The sequence below is a fragment of the Saccopteryx bilineata genome, chromosome 6 (genome assembly GCF_036850765.1).
Source record: "Saccopteryx bilineata isolate mSacBil1 chromosome 6, mSacBil1_pri_phased_curated, whole genome shotgun sequence".
Lineage (NCBI taxonomy): Eukaryota > Metazoa > Chordata > Mammalia > Chiroptera > Emballonuridae > Saccopteryx > Saccopteryx bilineata.
This window is the reverse complement of record NC_089495.1, coordinates 102,992,335-103,012,595: the sequence shown is the minus strand read 5'-3', so window position 1 is coordinate 103,012,595 and position 20,261 is coordinate 102,992,335. Positions and strand designations below refer to the sequence as shown.

General features: G+C 43.9%; 1 protein-coding gene across 5 annotated transcripts in view; it reads left to right on the top strand.

Moving 5' to 3' along the window:
• The first annotated feature begins 785 nt into the window (after positions 1 to 785).
• Positions 786 to 20,261, top strand: part of ENOX1 (ecto-NOX disulfide-thiol exchanger 1) — a 596,201-nt gene continuing 576,725 nt past the window's right edge. For all 5 annotated transcript variants that reach the window (XM_066236813.1, XM_066236817.1, XM_066236816.1 and 2 more), the window contains exon 1: positions 786 to 1,878. The gene's annotated coding sequence lies outside the window, so the exon portion shown is untranslated. The remainder of the gene's footprint in view (positions 1,879 to 20,261) is intronic.

Below are 20,261 nucleotides of genomic sequence, written 5' to 3'. Positions count from 1 at the left end.
ATTCCTAGTCTGGGTTGACCCTGAGAATATCAGCCAATGGCCATGAAGTAACACTCTTTCCAAGAGAAAAGCTTGTATCTGACAAGCTGTTAGAAAGGTGAGTTTCTCTTAGAACGCTTTCCTGCCCTTCTAATCTAGAAGGGACACTATACACTGCTGAAACATGGTGCCATTCCTGTTTTGAGAGGTTCCATTCCCCAGGACTGAGATGAAGCACACTTAGACTTTCCACACCCAGGCTTCCCTGCAGAGCGCTCTCTGCTTGCTTCCTTTGGAAAGATTGCACAATGGATCGGTATTCTCTGTTGTCTTTCTTTGCCCTGAGGATCTGGTCTCCAGGGAGGAAAATAGCCACAACACACAGGAAAATGGCAAACGTTAAAATCCTGCAAGCCTGGTGGGATAGTGTGACTTTCCCAGGATCCCAGGCTTTGCCTCCAGGATACGTGAAACTAGAAAACAATGTCATTCATTCAACATTTATACAGAACACACAAAGTACATGGAAATGTGCTAGGTACTGGAGGGCACACAAGAGTATTGAAAACAATCCCTGCCCAAAGGATTCCTGACAGGAAAGCCGTTTCAAGTATAACCCAGACTTTATTATGACCCTTCAAGAAATTCTTGGGTAAGATTGCACTCAGTATTTAAAATAAATAAGGAGATAGGGCATATAAATGTGCTTGAAATTTTTATTTGTAAGGTATACATGAATGAGTGAGGGGTTTAAGGAGCTAAAGGCGCGAAGGTGGCCGCACTCGACCCTTTTTGAAGGAGCCTTACTTCAAGGAGGCATTGCTCAGATGCCTGCACAGTTAGCTGAATCCGAACAAAGGAAGCCGGCACTTTTACCTGGGATGTGGATAACTTGGAGGAAAAGTGGCTTCCAAGAAGGAAAAAAGGGCAACATTCCACCTGGAGGGAGAAGCGCCCCTGGCTCCCCGACTGTGCAAGCCAACCGCATCTTCCATCGACCTCCTCCTCACGCCCCAGCCCTGCATCCTCTACCCAGACCAGGCGGTGGGCCGCGCTCCGCCGAATTCCACCGCCCACTCCACGCCCGCAGCCCTTGCACACGGGCTCCAGCCAGCGATCGGCCACGTGCGCCCGGATCCTCCGCTCGGCCCTCAGTTGGTCCCGGCGCCTGGAAGGTTGCAGTGGTAACGGTGGGGTCCCGCTTTCTGTCCCCCCCGCACCCAGCCGTACAGTCCGGACAGCGTGTTCGGGAGCGAGCGCCTCAGCCCCTCCCCAGAGGGGGCAGCGCGACAGTGAGCTGCGGCGCCGCCTCTGCTGCATCCGTGGCTGCGCGCCCCGCTCCGCTCAGCCCGCTCGGGTTCCGAGCCCGCGCGCCGCGCCGCCTTCCCCTCCTTCTCTGCCGCCGCCCCGCAGGCCGCTCTCTCAGTGAGAGACGTTCGACCCTTCTTCCCCGGGTTAACGGATTTCCGGAGGTGAAGAATTTTGCCTCGGTCCCTACAAGCATCTCGGCCTATCTTTCCCTCCCCTCGCGACTCCCCCACTTCGTGGGCGCGCGCGCGCACACACACTCGCACACACACTCACACTCCCACTTGCAGGCGCGCGTGCGCACGCCCGCGCGCCCCGAGCCGCGGAGTCTCCAGTACCCCTAAGCAAACCCCACTCTCCCCGGCGCCGCTACTCGCACAGGCTTCCAGCCGCCACGGGGCGTCCTCTGTCTGCGGCGGCGGCGGAGGAGGGAACCGCGGCTGCAGCCTGGCCTCGTTCGCAGGTCCGTGCCCGGGACGGAGTCCGGGAGAAGCGGAGAAGGAGGACGCCGAGACAAGAAGGAGCCGCGCCCGGCGCCCGGCGTCCAGCTCCGCGCGGCAGCTGCTTCCGCTCCGGGTTCCGCGGCCCCAGGTAGGCAGCTCCGGGCCCGCAGCATCCCCGGGGCGATCCTGTCTGAAGACGGGGTTCCCCAGCCCCGCCCCCGCCACGGCACCGGGGCAAGGCTAAGAGGGAGCGGGCTGGGGCGGGGGGAGGTGGATGAAGCCAGAGGTGAGATTGGTAAGGTGGGTGCTTGCAGACGTAGGGGCTTCAGCGCAGCCCCCGGAGCATTTCTTCGCCCTACCCCAGTTCCAGCCCTGTCACTTTTGTAAGCCCGGGGGTGTCCGGCGCCCCAGACAGCTGTTCGCCGCTCTCTCGGTCGCTCGCAGCCAGTGTTGGCTCCGAGCTCCCCACCCACCTCGAGCCTCCTATCTCCTTTGCACCTTGGACAGCGCACCCCGCCTCCCATAGCCCCCTGAACCGCACGCGGGACCGCGATCTGCTCCCGCAACCCTCCCGCTGCTCTCTCCTTTCTAGGATGTCATCCTCTCTCCCTGCATCCCTTGTACGCTCTGCCTTGGCGGACTACGCTGTGGTTCGGCCAGAAACTTTCCTCCCAGCCTAGTCTGCGCTGTTACTATTGTTATTTGTGACTGTCCTTTTAACGCGGGGAATTGAGACACCTTGGACAGGTCTTCCTCGGTTGGAGCACGTCCTGCCTGGCCAAGTCCAAGGCAAAAGAGGCACTGGGTAGCTGGACTCGGAAGCTGCCAGGGAGCAGAGTCCACGCTTCTCGGACTCCCCCACCTCCCGCGACTCGACACGTGCGCGCCTCCCACGGACGCGGCCCCTCCCCGACCACCCATGTCCTCCCCCTGCATGGCCACGGCCACCCTATAGGTTGGACACCCGGGGCTCCCGGGACCTGATTGGCTGAAGACGTAACCCCGCCTCCTTTTCGGAGGTGGGTTGTGGTTCTGGAGTGTTGTGGTTGTCAACCCGCCGCGCGCACATGGGGAAAGTGGGGACTACAGGTAGGGAAGCCAGACTAGGTAAGGTCTCCCCGATCCATTGTGTATAGATACTCATCCACCTCTTTCTTCCAAAAACAATTCTGCTTTTCTCCTTTTCTGTCTCTTTTTCAACATTTTATTGCTATAAAGAAACTGGCTTTATAACCCTACTCTTATTAATACTATATTCGGTGGTAGTTATTTTAAAAGCAGATCTAGAAGAATGAAAGAAACGTGCCCATGAGAGATAGGTTCGTGGCAAACTGGACTGCAGATTTGAGTCCAGTAGTTTGGATGAAGTAAGGGATCTGAAGAGGGATGAAAAAATGGGAGGAAAATTGATTTTTTGAAAGAGAGGCGGAGGTGAGCGAGGTTGGGAAACTGCGGGAAAAGCAAGTGGGTCATTTGTGGGGTGAGATGTGAAAGAGAAAGCCAGACCAGCGCTCCTGAGAGGTGGAAGTCAGCGTTTTGAAGAGGGCTTTGTCTGGCAAAGTGGTAATTTTGAAGTAGTATTGAGTTCACTATTAAAACACTTTGTTTCTGTTTTGTCCTTCTGATAGGGGATTTTATAATAATAATGTAAATCCACTTAGTGGATTTTGCTTATTCTAGTTTCTTATAATATATAGATTTGCAACTGGTAATGAATTTCAAAAAGTAAATTTCAAAGGCTCTTCTAGAGGCATGCACTACTAGTTAAATTAGAGTGCTTTTGAAACATTGTGAAGGAAGACGGGTGAGCATTGCGTAAAATCCGAAGATTGTTCTGTCTTTATTTAGGGCCCTTGCAGAAATGTGTGTGTGTGTGTGTGTGTGTAAATGATACTGATTTCTCTTCATTTCAAAGTGTGATTGCCTCTAGCATTTTGAAGCTTTAATTCCTTCAGGCTGTTTTGATGTTGTGTCTGTACATCTAAGAATATTGTAATTCTTATCTTCAGAAGCCTTGTCGCAAAACAAACAGCAACTGATGCAAGTTAATGTTGACAACTTTATATTGAGTATACTGTGTTATTTTATTTGTAAGCTACTGAAATATGCAAGAATAACATAGTATAACTGTTAATCCCCAGGGACCCATATCAAAACAAAGTGGGAATCACAAGAGGCTATTCCAGGGAGAATAATTCAATTATTTAAAAAATGAATACATTTTAAGACTTTGGGTATAAACAGCAACCATATTTTAGCATATGAGTGTTTATCTTTTTACACAGTGATAGTACAAGATATTAAGTAAAGTAGCATATTAAATATGTTAGATGATTCTGAAATAGTAAAGGCTTTCCATTTATTATTATTTTTATGTAAGTAGATAAAATTGCTTTTCTGACTGGAGAACTTTGTATTCAAGCAACAGAATTTGATACATCTGGCAAACTGGAAATTACAGCTTTTGAGAAAATAATTTTTACTATTTTCATATCTCTTAAGTCATACCTTGATTTTCCCTCAGGGATTTAGATTATAGTTTTTGGCTTATCAAATTTAATGGGTTTGGAGTTAGGTAGGTAGAAAAATGTATATATTTATATATATGCAAAATATATATTTGTATATCAGCACACAGCTATATATTTATATACATAGTTTTGGGGCACATTTTGTGTATTTATTTTTATATATATTGTTGTCATCCCTAGAAAATTTTCTTATATCTTGTTGTCCAAAAGGTGGCCCTGTTTTAAACTGAAGAAAGCATTATCACCAGTAGAATTGGCCAATAGATCATAGAAACAGACAATAGTATTTTGTTGCTTGGCAACCACTTACTGTGAATGAAAAACAAAGCAGTGACAGCTGCTTCCACATCCTGATACTCACATTGTAGCTCAAGCATTGCAACCCTCAAAGGAGACAGATCTACATAGTTTCATTTCAGTAAGGTGAAGCTGTTTTTTTGGGGGGGGAATGTTTTAAAAATAATATTTAAACATTTTATTATAATAAGAATATTGTTATTGTGGGAAGAAATGAAGAATCTAATTTCAAATGCCCTCTTAAGCCTAGTATAAACTGGAAAATACAAGATTGGAAGGAATATTTAGTCCCTTCTTCTTCCCTTTATAGTCAGGAAGCACATTTTCTGCTGTCATAAGTGCTCTTAGCATTTTACAAAAACTTTGGGTTCTCTGTGATGCCTAAGTAGATGGCTGGATTTTAACTGCTAGGAGGGAATTAGACATGGATTCTCTGGCTTAACCCTTTCATTTTAAGGGACACTGAGGCATGGTGAAGTGATGTGACTAGACCCTGGTGACAAAGCCATCTCTAGGACATCTTCCCTCAAGTCATACTTGGAAAAAATTTCCCTTATTTTCTCCTCTGACTTTTTCTTTTGTTCTTTATTTACATGAAATTTGTAATCAAGATATTTATCCTAATAAAAATATTTAGAAAATACATTAATATTTAGGGGGGGAGGGAAATTCAGTTTTAACACTAGACTAAATTCTAGTTTAGATGCATTGTATACTGTGTATTCTTCCTTTAATCTCCAAAAGTCCTGTGACTCCCATCTCTTTCCCCAAACTGAGGAAGCTGAGTCCCTTGCCTTGGTAATTGTTTACAGCTTTGGACAATTTTTAATGATTTATTGTTCTCTTTGTGAATTTTAAACAGGGATGAGATTGTAGATTATGTCGGTCAGCTTGTATACCTGCAAGAGTTTACACATGACAGCTAATTAATCACTGGCTCCAGTCATCTGTCTGCAACACGATAGACACACTGTTGGTGTTAGTGATCTGGGCTCTTTAATGTATGTGAGACAGACTGTGTCACTGCATCCTGCTCATTTCAGTCTTTTATCAAAGCTGTCTTGCCAGAAGTGTTACCGAAAGGCTGTTTGTGGAGAACAAGTCATCTATCTGTGATGGTAATAGTGCAGATTGCTCCTCAACGCTAAACTGATAATGAATAGGTTATTGGGGCAAACTTGGATCATATATGCATTATTAAGCATTTCTTCTAAACTTAAGAAATGTATTGCATGGGTGATACGTTTTGAGATTCCTTATGCTCTTTTAAAGAATCTGTATTCCTTTGTTATTTATGAGAAAGGTAGGCATTTAATTTTACTATGACGCCGTAAGTAGAAAATTTTGAACTGCACTGGTTGGAGAAACACTGGAGTGACAATATTAAGTGCCGTTGAGGAGCCATTCTCACCAGAAAAGCATGCACTTTAGCAGATTTGTAGGGGGAATAAATTGATTTACAGCATGTTTAACCTAGTTTTAGAAGCCTGCTATTAACTTGTTCTAGCTAGAAGGATTTTCAAGCAGAATAATAATTTGACAGATTTCAAGCGAACTTCACTGATTTTTTTTTTTTAATCATTTTCCACAGTCTGATTATAGTTTGTCCAGGACAAGTACTTCTTTTGGATCCTCTAGGATTAATCTGAATTTTAAGGTCATTATTATTATTATTATTATTTTTAATTCTTTGTATTTTGCTTAAGTTGGAAACAGGGAGGCAGACAGACTTCCGCATGCATCCGACCAGGATCCACCCGGCATGCCCACCAGGGGGCGATGCTCTGCTCATCTGGGGCGTTGCTCTGCTGAAATCAGAGCCATTCTAGCGCCTGAGGCAGAGACCACAGAGCCATCCCCAGTGCCCGGGCCAACTTTGCTCTAATGGAGCCTTGGCTGTGGGAGGGGAAGAGAGAGACAGAGAGGAAGGAGAGGGGGAGGGGTGGAGAAGCAGATGGGCGCTTCTCATGTGTGTCCTGGCCGGGAATCGAACCTGGGACTCCTGCACGCCAGGCCGACGCTCTACCACTGAGCAAACCGGCCAGGGCCAGGTTATTATTATTTTTTAAAATTTCTGTGGTTACCAGAGTGAGGGCGGTCTGGGGGAGAAGAGTAAAGAGGGACAAATATATGGTGACAGAAAATGATTTGACTTTGAATAATGGGCACACAATGCAATGAACAGTTCAAAGGCTATAGAGATGGTTACCTGAAACCTATGTGTTCTTATGGATCAATATCACCCCATTAAATTTTCTTTTTTATTTCAAAAAAGAAAGTTGTTCTGCATCAGCAAAAGATAATATTTTTGAATCATTTCTCTTTGGACTGTGTGATGTCATACATGCTGTAGGTCATGCATTTAGTATAATCCACTGGAATCTTGAATTTAATTAAATTTCCTCTCCTATCTTCATGTACAAGATAATGTGTGTGTGTGTCTATGCTGACACATACACAGAACTTACATTCTTTTCCTTTTTGTTGTTATCATCCTTATGATAGAACACTAAAGGACTTGATTTGTGTTCTTTTTAGTATAGTAAAGAGCAGCTATAAACAAGAGATATTTACGTTTTCAATTTTCTCATGTCAGCTTCTGCTATTATAGCCTGTAAACTCTCACCCACACAAATAGGATGATTACTAAAAACAAGGAAACAAATAAATATACATCTAAGCAGCATCCCATTTTCTACCCTCTAGGCTAGCCAAAAAGGCATATTTTCTCATTCTTAGACACATAGATTTTCACACACACCCATATGCACTCTTAAACTCACATACACTGAGTTTAAGGTCCTATAGACCAGGGGTCCCCAAACTACGGCCCGAGGGCCGCATGCGGCCCCCTGAGGCCATTTATCTGGCCCCTGCTGCACTTCCGGAAGGGGCACCTCTTTCATTGGTGGTCAGTGAGAGGAGCATAGTTCCCATTGAAATACTGGTCAGTTTGTTGATTTAAATTTACTTGTTCTTTATTTTAAATATTGTATTTGTTCCCATTTTGTTTTTTTACTTTAAAATAAGATATGTGCAGTGTGCATGGGGATTTGTTCATAGTTTTTTTTTTATAGTCTGGCCCTCCACCGGTCTGAGGGACAGTGAACTGGCCCCCTGTGTAAAAAGTTTGGGGACCCCTGCTATAGACTCTTCTTTTTTATTATAAGAGTAGACAGAAATAGTATTTGATTGGGAGACCTGTATATGGCAGTTTTTAAAGTAAATACTACATATTCGTATTTTCAGAAATGCAGTAGCATTTAGAAGAATTAAATTGAATTATTCCCCAAAGAGATTTTTCAAAATTATGCTGAGAATGTAACCCATCACCTTTAGAACAGTGGCCAGTACCTACGACAGTAGAACCTGGCACGTGGTAGAAACTCAAGATGTCTTTTGTGAAATGTGCACTTTCCTTCCTTCTTTGTGTAATGTTGCAAATATTTTAATTTGTATCTATAGAAATAGTAAAACTTGAGGATATGTAGAAGAAATTACTGTAGTTTTAAAAATCGTTTCTGACACTGTATTAAAAAGTAGAAATAATTAACTTAGCCAGTGATATTTTGGAATATATTTATTGTTAGTATAGAAAGTCATGCTAGGGGTATTGATTTCTTACAACAATAGCCTTCCTGAGTACAGACTAGCTCTTGAATAGCCCACAGCAGCATAACAAAAGTTATGTCAGCTAATCCGAAAAAAGACTTTATTTAGTTGGAGCTAGAGGGCAAAGTTTGCTAGCCCCAATGTAATTATCCAGACTGGAATGTGGTGAAGGTGCTATTCATCCCAAACAGTGGGAGAAAAGCCATGGCTGAGGTCTTCAGTGACTTACCAGTGACCAGACCTTTGCTTTAGTCTAATTTGAAAGAGAGAACCTTGAGTGGCTTGAAAACTGCAGGCACTATTGTGCATTAAAGGGATAGAGCCCAGGGTGACTGTCTGGATCCCACATACCGCATTTCTGGTCATTGGAAGAAGTCACAATCTCGAGAGTTCAGTGCCACTGAGATAAGACTGCCTTTATCCTGCTCCCTCTTTGTGAAGTGGTGGGAAGGGATGCTGTCTCTGGAGAAAACCCTGACAGAATTACAAGGTAGGAAAAGTCTGACAATTTCTCTTGAAGAATACCTTTCTTTGCTACCACTAGGTGTTTCTTTCCTTGGTGGGGTTTAGTTCACAGTTTCTTATCAGTAAGTTTTTGTTAAAGGCAATGCTGAAAAAGCTCACAGCGTTTTTCTGGAGAGATTCTTGAGTCTTGCATATAGTAGATGCTCAATATATATATATATTTTTTACTGTCACTAGTGGAATTGTGCCTGTTATTTTGATAGATAGGGAAGATAGTTTTGTTCAGGAAACCTACTTAGATAATACTATGCTATTTTAGGATTATTTCTTTAACAATCATTTACTGAGCATTTGCTATGTGAATGGTACAGTATTTGGCTCTAGGGATCATAAAGATTCTTAAGGCACAGTTTGTGCTCATGGAAGAGACTATATGCTTGCATGGAAGGGCATGCATTCAGTGTGGTTTCACAGTGACTAGGTAGGTGGGTCAGTAGGTCTGGGGAGCAGAGCAGGAGACAGACCATGAAGGACCTAGTAAAGCTCATCAAATATAAATATATACATATATTTTTTTTAATTTTTTTTTTTTTGTATTTTTCCGAAGCTGGAAACGGGGAGAGACAGTCAGACAGACTCTCGCATGTGCCCGACCGGGATCCACCTGGCATGCCCACCAGGGGCGATGCTCTGCCCACCAGGGGGTGATGCTTTGCCCCTCTGGGGCGTCGCTCTGTCGGGACCAGAGCCACTCTAGCGCCTGGGGCAGAGGCCAAGGAGCCATTCCCAGCGCCTGGGCCATCTTTGCTCCAATGGAGCCTCGCTGCGGGAGGGGAAGAGAGAGACAGAGAGGAAGGAGAGGGGGAGGGGTGGAGAAGCAGATGGGCGCTTCTCCTGTGTGCCCTGGCCAGGAATCGAACCCGGGACTTCTGCACGCCAGGCCGACGCTCTACCACTGAGCCAACCAGCTAGGGCCCCATCAAATATTTTGACAGAGGGAAAGGGGATGAGAGGATGGGATCAGAGAAGGGAAAGAGACTGGTGAAATTATATACATATAACACAGCGTTATAGAGAGCAGGACAGCAAATCCTAGGAAGGGGGAAGGCGTTGGGGGGAGGCGGCAAGGGGAGTTTCAAGGGGAACATGGGGGTGGGGGGAGATGTATTCTGTGGGACACTTGAATCGATGTAAACACAATAAATTAAAATCAATAAAAATTAAAAAAAAAAGAAATTAGCACACATGGGCACATAATAAAAAAAAACAATTTTGCACTTAATGATATTGGTCAGTGTCTTACAACCTACCTGCTTAGAGAAATCCTATGAAATGCTTGCTATAATATTAATTCCTGGGTCCTACCCCAGACCTACTGAATCGAAATCTTCAGGGATGTGTTCTGGTGGAGCAGACATAGTCAGTTTTGTGTTCATATGGCAAGGTGCTCACTGTTCTAGTCAATGTCTGAAGAATTCTTCTGCAGGTACCTTCTGCTTCCTACTTGAGGGCTTTCTCTCTCATAGATGGGATAGCTTCATAGGGAAGCAAAGTTAATGGCCGCAAGAGTGGACCCCAGGCTATGACGGAAGCGAACTGGGTGGTAAAACACTAGTATCCTGGACCCTTGGGTGCAATAATCGATACATATTCTATAACGTGTTCCAGAATTCCCCAGTGAAACAGCCTCAGCTGTCCATCATGTCAGTTGTTAGATAATTTGTGCTTTATCGGCTGTCTCTTTTTCCTCTACTTCCTAGGATTCCCTCATAAATACATAACTTGCATTTAAATCCTGTCTCAAGGTCTGTTTCTGGAAAAACCCAACATATGATATTGAAGAATCTGCTTTATTTTAATTTTTGCTAATGCCCCCACTGGCTTTCATAAATGAGGCAAGTTTGGGAGACCAGCCTTTGGTGATAGAGAACTACTGAAGGATTAAGATGAGAGCATTACCACTTTTTGATTTGCGACTTAGAAAGATAACGCTGTCAGGTGTGTGGGGAAGGAACTGATAGCAGGCATGGAGAAGAGCTGGGAAATGCCCACACCAGCAATGATGAGCACCTAAGCCAAGGTGGTGACTGTGGGGATGGGGAAAGAAGGCAAGATGGATTTGATGGAAAGGGCAGCATGACATAGAGGACTAGGATGTGTGGTCACTTAGCTCACTGCCATTCCACAAACAAGATCTCAGTGCTCTATCCTTTACCATCACCCTCTCTGTTAGTCTTGGCACCCCTGGAAGGGCGGTGAATCCTCCCTCTTGCCTATAATTGTGATCAGGTTTTCTAGATTTAACTAATACAATTCTGGACATAAGTAAAAGAAGACAGATAAATAAAAATATATATATAAATAATTCACTACCAGATCATTATATGAGGAAAGATATATTTTACAAGAAGGATTTGGGGGGGGGGTTATAGAAAGGAGAGTTGGAGAGGTGTCTGTGATACATGTCCATTCTGTGGTGAACAGTGAATTTTCCCCTCATATTTTTGGCTAGGATGATTTTCATCCACCATCAGTTTCTGGAAGACCTAGAATGCCCTTGCCTCTCTTGTTTTTCCTGCTTCTCTGAGATTCTGTACTTTACCTAAGTGAATGAGCAGTAGCTGGGGGTGGGGCTGGTTCTTTGCTCTTGCTCTGTCAAAATACCAGGCTTTTGACTGCGGCTTCTCCTGCCTTGTCTTAGCCACTCATCCCCATAGGAGATCAAAGGATGCAGAGGGTGGGAGGAGGAAAGCATACATCCATAAAGACAACCATTTTGGATTAAATGCTTAATTATGAAATGAGCAGGCTTAAACTTGTTAGATGATAGCAAATAAGATCAGGCAGCCTTCTAATTGTCTTGTGTGTGAATACTAATGTTCTGGTTCTGTCTGTAGTCAGAAAGGCAAAGACTGAATAATGAGGACAGAACACCCTGACACCTTCCTATTTCTGCAAAAGTAGAACTGAGCCAATGACCAAAAGGAGAGGAAATTATGAGAAATTGTTGACTGGGTCAGCGAGAGCTTACTGGCCTTGAGTAACAGGGAGAACAGTCATGGCAGCAGAAATACTGAACGTTGGAGTGTAAGGAGGCTGGAAAGAGTATGGGGGTAACACAGCAGAAAGGAAAACGTCTTATTAATTTAGTATATTATATACATTCATGAATTTTTCAAATTAAACTTTTTATTTGCAGATAATTGTAGATTCACATGTAAGAAATAATAGACTCAGTTGTAAGAAATCATAAAGAGAGATCCTGTGTGCCCTTTACCCATCTGCCCCCAATGGTAGCATCTTAGAAACTTAGATAGTGTGGGATCAGAGCCAGGACAGTGATTAATAGAATCCACCAATCTCATTCAGATTGCCCCAGTGTTACTTCAACTCGTGTGTGTCGTGTTTGCACACGTTGTATGTGTGTATTTTTTCTATTTCACAGTTACAATAGTTCTATTTCCAGAAGAGCCTTTTGTGTTCTATTTAAAAAAATATTTTATTTATTCATTTGAGAGAGAGAGAGAGAGAGAGAGAGAGAGAGAGAGAAGGGGGGAGAAGCAGGAAGCATCAACTCCCGTTTGTGCCTTGACCAGGCAAGCCTCGGGTTTTGAACCGGTGCCCTCAGTGTTCCAGGTTGGTGCTTTATCCTCTGTGCCACCACAGGTCAGGCCTGAGCCTTTTGTATTCTAGAAGTTTTAAAATAAAACTCGCTTGTTGAGACCAGTCCTGGCTTACCTGTAATGGGAGAAAGGTGTTAGAATAAATTCCACAACCTCCTTCCAAACCTTTGGCTCCGCAGAGCAGCGTCCGGGGGCCGTCTGCACGTGGCGGGAGGGCAGTAGGCACTTGGCCAGATGTAGCTTCCACTTTATTTATTCCTTGGTCACCATTATATGGCAATAAGAAAACCTTTTGAAAATATGATTGTAAAAATTTAAAAAGCTTGCCTGTTGAAGCTCATTGTTACTCCTCTTCCTTGTCCCAGTGTTTCTGTCCTTCCCTCCCAGGATTCCTGCCCTTTCTTTTTCATCTCCGTGTTGCTCCCCCACATTTCCGAGTCAGCTGGCTCCCATGGGAGGGGTGTGTGGGAGACAGCAGAGAGAAGGGCAAAGCCAGGGCACTGTTTTCTTTCCTCTAGCTTTGTGAGGCATCTCCCAACAGTGGGAACGCCTCCTCTGTAGCAGCTCTCCTACTTGACAGATCTCTGGTTCTGGCTGCTCACAAGTGACCTTGGCCCATGGGCTCCAGCAGCACCACGTGCTGCAGCGATCTCTTCAGCCCAGCCGAAGTAGCAGCTTCCCGCTTGTGCTAATCTCTGGGTTACCTCAGTGGCATGCATTAGGTGCTCTGCTCCTCTGTCATCCGAGTCACCAACTCTCTACATTAAATTCCTCCATGAAAAATGCTTGAAGAGATTTCTGTTTTCCTAGTTATACATCCCCCAGTTCCTAAAGCATTGCAATGGCACACATCTGGTGAGGTTTTCCTCTTCTGGCATTCTGGCTTCTTCCACTGCAAAAATCTTGCTATCTACAATCGGAGTAGAAGTGCCTGCATTTATAACTTCACCGCTTCTACCAGGAATCTGTCCTTTAACTCAGTGGTCCCCAACCCCCAGGCCGCGGACCGGTAGCGGTCCGTGGGCCATTTGGTACTGGTCTGCAGAGAAAGAATAAATAACTTACATTTTTTCCTTTTTGTTTACATTTAAGTCTGAACGATGTTTTATTTTTAAAAAATGACCAGATTCCCTTTGTTACATCTGTCTAAGACTCACTCTTGACGCTTGTCTTGGTCACGTGATACATTTATCCGTCCCACCCTAAAGGCCGGTCTGTGAAAATATTTTCTGACATTAAACCAGTCCGTGGCCCAAAAAAGGTTGGGGACCACTGCTTTAACTGACTGTTTATCCCTTCCTAGTCTCTGGTTTTCCAAACGCTGGCTTCCCTTTGTCATGTATATTTGGCACTTTGGCAGCCTCCTCTACTGTCTTTGTTATTTTATTGTTGAGCTCCTCTTTCACCAGCCATCTCTACCATACCTTCTGCCAGTACTTCCTGACCTCATTGCCACGTCTAACATTCTTATGTTCGTATCACCACATTGGTCCTATGACACACTTTTGAGTGTACTTTGGTTCACAGGTCAGAACTCTGCTACTTAAGGATTGGTCTTTGCTGGCACTTGACTCTGTTGCACAAAGTTTTTTTTTTCATATGCATTATCAGGCTTCTTTATCTCATGTCCTAAAAAACTATCTACAATTCTGTAACAAAAACAATGGTAAGAATATTGGTAAGAATGCTTTTGGAAAAACAGAACGGGACTCAAGCAGCTCCTTCAAGTATGAAACAGGTATAGAAGCCATGTCAGCGGGAGCAAAGCTGGGGGCCGACCTGGTGCCCACACAAGCTGCCTTCATGAAGGGTGCACAAAGAGGAAACTTAGTATCTTAGAGGAGGTGTTAAGGCAACACAGTGACTGCTCTGGCTCCTGCCCCTTGGAGAGCAGCCTTGGTTGCTGCCATATTGGCCCCATAGTTGGCCACAGTGGGCAGCTTCATCCCTCCTCATGCATTCCACAGCTGAGCACAGAGAGTTGAGAGCTGGAGCAGGGAGAAATATTTAAGCTATCTGGGACTGAGATATCCCAGGGGTCACACAAACGGCCCAGTTGTAGGTGCCGCCTCTCAGGTGCTGGGAGCAGTTCCTTCAGGCATTGTAGCACACCTGGAGATATCCTTAAAATTAATGGTCATGAGAACCACCACCAGGTCTATGGAATTGCGCCTGGGAAAACTCAAAGCTTTGGCTAAAGGAGAATATAAATATGGGAAGAAGAGCGTGTCGCCTGGGCTTTAGCTGTATTCGAGTCCTCCCTCATGTTCACTTGCAGGGGGACCAGGGCTGGGGGATATTTTGTGGGATGGAGCACACAGTTCTGAACACATGGGTCACTTTGGAACCTTCCTGTGAGACCACTTGTTTGCCTCTGCCTTTGTCATGATCAGGAGTGGTGGGAAAACTGTGGCTCAGCTGGCTCTGTGTAAGCTGACAACGGGACAGAAGTAAGTTTATTTTAAGTGGGCATAAGCTGTGAAGGTAAGTAATTAAGATACCCTTCGGCCTCATGAACAAATCAGGGTTCTAGTTAATACACGTGCAAGATTGGAAAAAATAAATCAATTGCACACTTATAATCACCAAAAAACAGTTTGTTTAGTAACAAAACACCAGTTACGCCTGCTCTCAGGTGAGTTTTCCCTCTATGACCTGTCTCCCTTATCTCTCAGAAGTGGCTGAGTTCAGGGCCCTTCCCCAGGTTGTAGTTTATGCCCATTCCTTCAGGGAAGTGGCGCCTTTGTGAGAGCCTCCAGAAGTTTCTCACGACATCTTTCTGGGGCCAGGTCTTTTCCCCACTTCAGCTGTATCTTTCTGGAAAGACACAGTCTCTGTTCTGTTCTCATTACTCAGCAGTGTACAGTGGAACAGGGGGAAGTTTTTAAATGTAAATTTTTTGGGCAGCAGGGACTTGATTTGGTCAAGAAACAAAGCAGGTGCATGAGGTTAGGGAAGCTGTTTTCTGCGCATCGGTTGGTGCGCGTTGTATTGTGTGGGGTTGGCCCTAAGCAGTTTCTGGTTTTTCTCATCTGATTGTTGAAAGAATAAGGTTGACATGTATTTTTCAATGCTACATAATGTTGTGAGCTAGCTTGATACTTCATTTGTAGTAGAGACTCAGTGTTCACGGAGGAAGGCAGGCTACTTAGTCATTGTATCAGAAGATAGGGTGTTTACTGTTCCCATAAGGCAATGCAGTATAGTGAGCAAAAGTGATGACTCTTTCTGTTCTCCTGTGAGTCCAGAGTTTCCTGGAAAGGATATTAAGCAAAACGAAAATAATTATATAATTATAAGTCATGATAAATAGCTGGAAAGGTCGAGGTTTCTCTGAAAGGGTGGGATGAGAGGGAAGCAGTTGGAGAAGGCTTTACATGGAAGAGCCATTTGGAAATTAAAACCTGAATAAGAATTGGGATTATCTAGGTGGAAGTCCAGTGTGGGAAAGTGCGACGGGGGCAGGCGCTTGGCTTTTGAAATCACTGGAAGGTAGGCAGCCAGTGTGGCTGGAGTGCAGAGTGGGGGTGGGGCCAGTGTGGCTGGAGTGCAGAGTGGGGGTGGGGCCAGTGTGGCTGGAGTGCAGAGTGGGGGTGGGGCCAGTGTGGCTGGAGTGCAGAGTGGGGGTGGGGCCAGTGTGGCTGGAGTGCAGAGTGGGGGTGGGGCCAGTGTGGCTGGAGTGCAGAGTGGGGGTGGGGCCAGTGTGGCTGGAGTGCAGAGTGGGGGTGGGGCCAGTGTGGCTGGAGTGCAGAGTGGGGGTGGGGCAGTGCTGGGAATGAGGCTGTTGAGATTTAGGTTAGGGCCTGATGAGGCCAAACTTACGAGGCCATGCTGAGGATTTTGGATTTTACTCTAAGTGTAGAGGAAGCCATTAAAGTGTTTTTGTTTTGTTTCATTTTTCTTTTTTCAAACTGAAGTGCAATCCACACAACATAAATGAACTGTTTTAAAGTGAACAAATCAGAGGCACTTCATACATTCACAATGCTTGCAACCATCATCCTGAATCTGTTCTAAAATATTTTTCTCACCTCAGAAGGACACCCAGTACCTATTGAGCAGTCACTGAAGGGTTGTAAGGGAGTGATGTGTTGTGACTTGCAGTGTCTAAGATCTTTCTGCAAGTTGAGAATAGATTGGAGAGTACAAGAGTAGAAGCAAGACAAGCCACCTGAAAATCAGGCCCAGGTCCAGGAAGAGATGGTCTTGGTGGCTTCTTGGACAAGAGACAAAGATAATGACCACAGATACAGTATGTAGAAGAGCAGAATTAGCCAAGACAGTTATATAATCAGGTTTGATTATCTGCAAGTGACTTACTCACCTTGTAATTGTCTACATCACTGTTTCTCAGTACTCACCTTGAAATTGTCTACATCACTGTTTCTCAAAGGTTGATCCATACATACCCTATTCAGGTCTATCTAGGATGCATGTGAAAAGTACAGCTGCTTCAGCCTACCTCGAGATGCTGGTGCAGCAGGACTGAGGAGGGACCCTGATAGATCCTTATTGCAAATGAGGTTTGAGAACCATTCATTGCTGTCCTCTTTGTCATTCTTATGCCCTTTAAGATTGCAGACTAACAACAGTCTATCAAAGTGGGACGAATTAGAATGAGACAGAGATTAGACAAAGGATATCCTAGTGCATGTCTGTAATGTTGAGTGGGAGGGATGCTTTCTTTGGGATGAACTTTAATTTGATCCCAGAGGCAGATACGCAGTTTGGACTGGGTGTTGTTTGTTTTTCACTCCTTTCTTGGAGTATCGTGACTCTCCCAGAACAGAATGGTGACTAAGAACATTGATATTATCATGAAATACAATGAAGACATAACGTAGTAATTTATAAATAATTGCTGGATATTAACTTATAAAACAAAGCATCCTAGTCTTTTTAGTTACCTTGTATCTACAAGATAGCTATTACTTTAAAGAGATGTTAGCTCAGGTTAACTGATTTTAGGAGCAGAGTTTTTGAGACTTAATCATCAGAAAGTCCTACAAGCTGTAGTAAAAATCACCAGAAAACAAATCCAGATGTTGTTTTAGACTTCTGTTTTCCATTTGCCTTGGATAGATTTTCTCACCCAGTGCTACATTTTGCAGTTGCCGCTTCCAGCCAGAGTCTGCGACACCCAGATGTTCCATCCCAATAGCGTTTGGATCTTTCAAGCAAATTTATGGAATATGTTTGGTTAAGTTATAATTTTATAACTGAGAGGGGTCACAGAGTGTCTAGTTTTCTAGTATTGCTGCTAACTATTTATTACCTTTGGAGAGCTTCAAGTGACTGGAACAGGCTCTGCTACTGAGGAGAAAGTGTGTTTGAGATACAGTGGCAGTGAGGATTAAACCCTGTACTCTGCCCAGCAACATAGAGCCCAGACAAGCTGCCTTTCTGCAGCTTTCAGCGTGGCTTCCGTGGCCCTGTCCTTTCCAGGAGCCGCTGTCTGTATTATCTCCCTGCACTCTCTGCCCTCCCCCACTATAACTCTCCCTTTTTGGAAGAGAAAGTGCTCAGCTTTTGTAAGAAGGTCTGTCATGTTGATTAATATCATTTGCCCCACTTCCAGCAAGACACTTAGGCACCTCTGGCTGTGTTTCTTTTTCAGCCTGTACAAATTCAGATCTTAAAGTGGTTTCATTGCTTCATCATGGAATTTTGTAATGAAGTAATATTTTGAGTGCCTGGCAAGCATCTTTGATTTTTTTCCCCCCTGGAATGGATATGAGGCAAAGCTCTTCGTTTATTGTACACTAAAGATAAACAGAATCAGGAAATAGCCAGTTTTTTTTTAAAGCTTAATTTTTCCATCCCATAAAGATTTATGCCATTATATAAGAGCAAGTGCTATAGAAGAATATAAAAAGGAAAGTAAAATCACTTCGAAATACTAGAGATAATCATTGTTGACATTTTAGTAAAATTCTTCCAGTAAAATTCTTTCGAACTTTCTTTTTGTCTGTGCCCCTCTCTCTCTTTATATATAAAACTATAAAATAGCAGTAGAATTTTATCTCTACATGGTATGAGAGATCTCTACATATACGACTATATGTATGTGGTTTTGTTTTATGTGCTATTTTATAGTCTGCTATTTTTCTAACCACATGTGGTGGTCATCTTTCCATGTCAATAAATACATATTATCTTCTGATGATTGAATACACTTATTTGATGCTTTTCATTGTATGTAACCCAAATCCTAGGGCAAACTAGTTTAAATGATAAGAACATATTGAAAATACCAGTGGATAGGGGCACAATTTGATTCGGATTTAGGATTACTTTTTTTATAATTTTTCTTCTTTTCTACTGTTTTTCATGCTCCTTATGGTAGCAAAATAGCTGGACCTCTAGGGGCCCATTCACTGTCTGGAGGAGAGCTCCTTTCAAAGAAAAATCCTGGGCTGCCTTCTACATGGACCACCTTAGGTAATGTGACAGGGAAATGCCATTTTCATTGCTTCAGAATTGGGTGGAATTTTATGCTAATCTCATCCAAATTCCATGAATAGGAAACTCAGAATTCTGCTAGGAAAGAAGGGGAAACAGCTTGCTGGGGAGGCAGCTAGTGGTATCCGTTAGAGCTTACAAGGCTTACTGAGGGACAGTGCTGCTGTTTCCAGTTTTTCAATCTAAGTATCATCGCTGCTCTAAGTATGCTTGTATGTTCGCCATTTTGTACTTGTGCAATAATCTCCTTTGGGTAAATTCTTATTAGAGGAATTGCTGGATCAAAAGGTTTGCCAAGTTTACATTTTAAAAACCATAAGCCATCAAAGCTGTAAAACGCATAAAACCACTCTGTTGCCAATTAGACATTATACAATGAAATCCCTCAGCTGCCTGTTGTGAGGTGTGTGTGTGTGTGTGTGTGTGTGTGTGTGTGTGTGTGAATCTTAAGTGGAGACTTCAGAATTAAAGCAGAATTTCAGGTGTCACAATTTCTGTGTACAAGACAAGTTTGAAGTGACATAATTTGAGGTTAATCAACACTTCTGTGGTGTAAAATGTTCTTCCATGAAGGCAACAAGAAAGCATAGAGAGGGATATATTTTACCAGCAAGTCTAGCACATGGTGAGTGATGTCCATGGTAGACTCTGTGCCTGTCCCCGAGGGCCCACCTGAGTCTTGCCATTGTCACACACTCTGCATTCACTCTATTACTGTCCACCTCCCCATTCCAGTGTGTGATATACAGATCAGCCAGGTGTCATTGGGAGTACTGAGAGCCTGATGGCCATTCACACACTTACTCTGAACTTTTACCTGTGATACTTCCAAACGTTTTACAGTTGGATTTACTAGAAAAAGTTAACTTAGAAATCTGAGGTCTGGGATAGCAGGACCATGTATGCCTTGGTCATCGTTTTGAGGAAGTGAATGGAGAAGTTCCTCAGGATGACACACTGTTAGGGACACAATAGCAGACAGGTGCTATGTACCAGGATAGCCTTTATTACTGTGGATGAAAAGGGCACTTGAATGGACACCTAGCAGAAGATCTCAGAATTATCATCATGTCTTGAGTATGTTCAGATGCAGCTGCATAGACCATCCTAGATATCTTCATGGCAACATTTTTTATGTCAGTAATAAGAGCAAAAGCTCAGAAAGATTAAGTAACTTGTCTGCTGTCACAGCTACTAAGTGGGAGAAACAAGAATTTTGAACTCTTCTTTTTCCAAGAGATTGATGCTTTCTCTCCCAAATAGAAATTTTTAATAGCAACTTGCTTTACTTTGTTTTACTTGATGGTGCAAGGTAAAGAATGCAATATTTCGTATTGAAACTGAGATATGGTATTGGAGATTCACCAGAGGAATGTAAATGATAACAATGAACAAAAGTGCAAATGGCCCAAATGAGGTATGCAACTGAAACGCTGGTGGCTGAGGCCAGGCAGGTCCATACTGGATTCGGGCAGATGGTAGAAAAACTGCAGAGCCAGAAAGAGTTGGGCCGTTCTGTTCAATAAAGTCTCACGATGGCA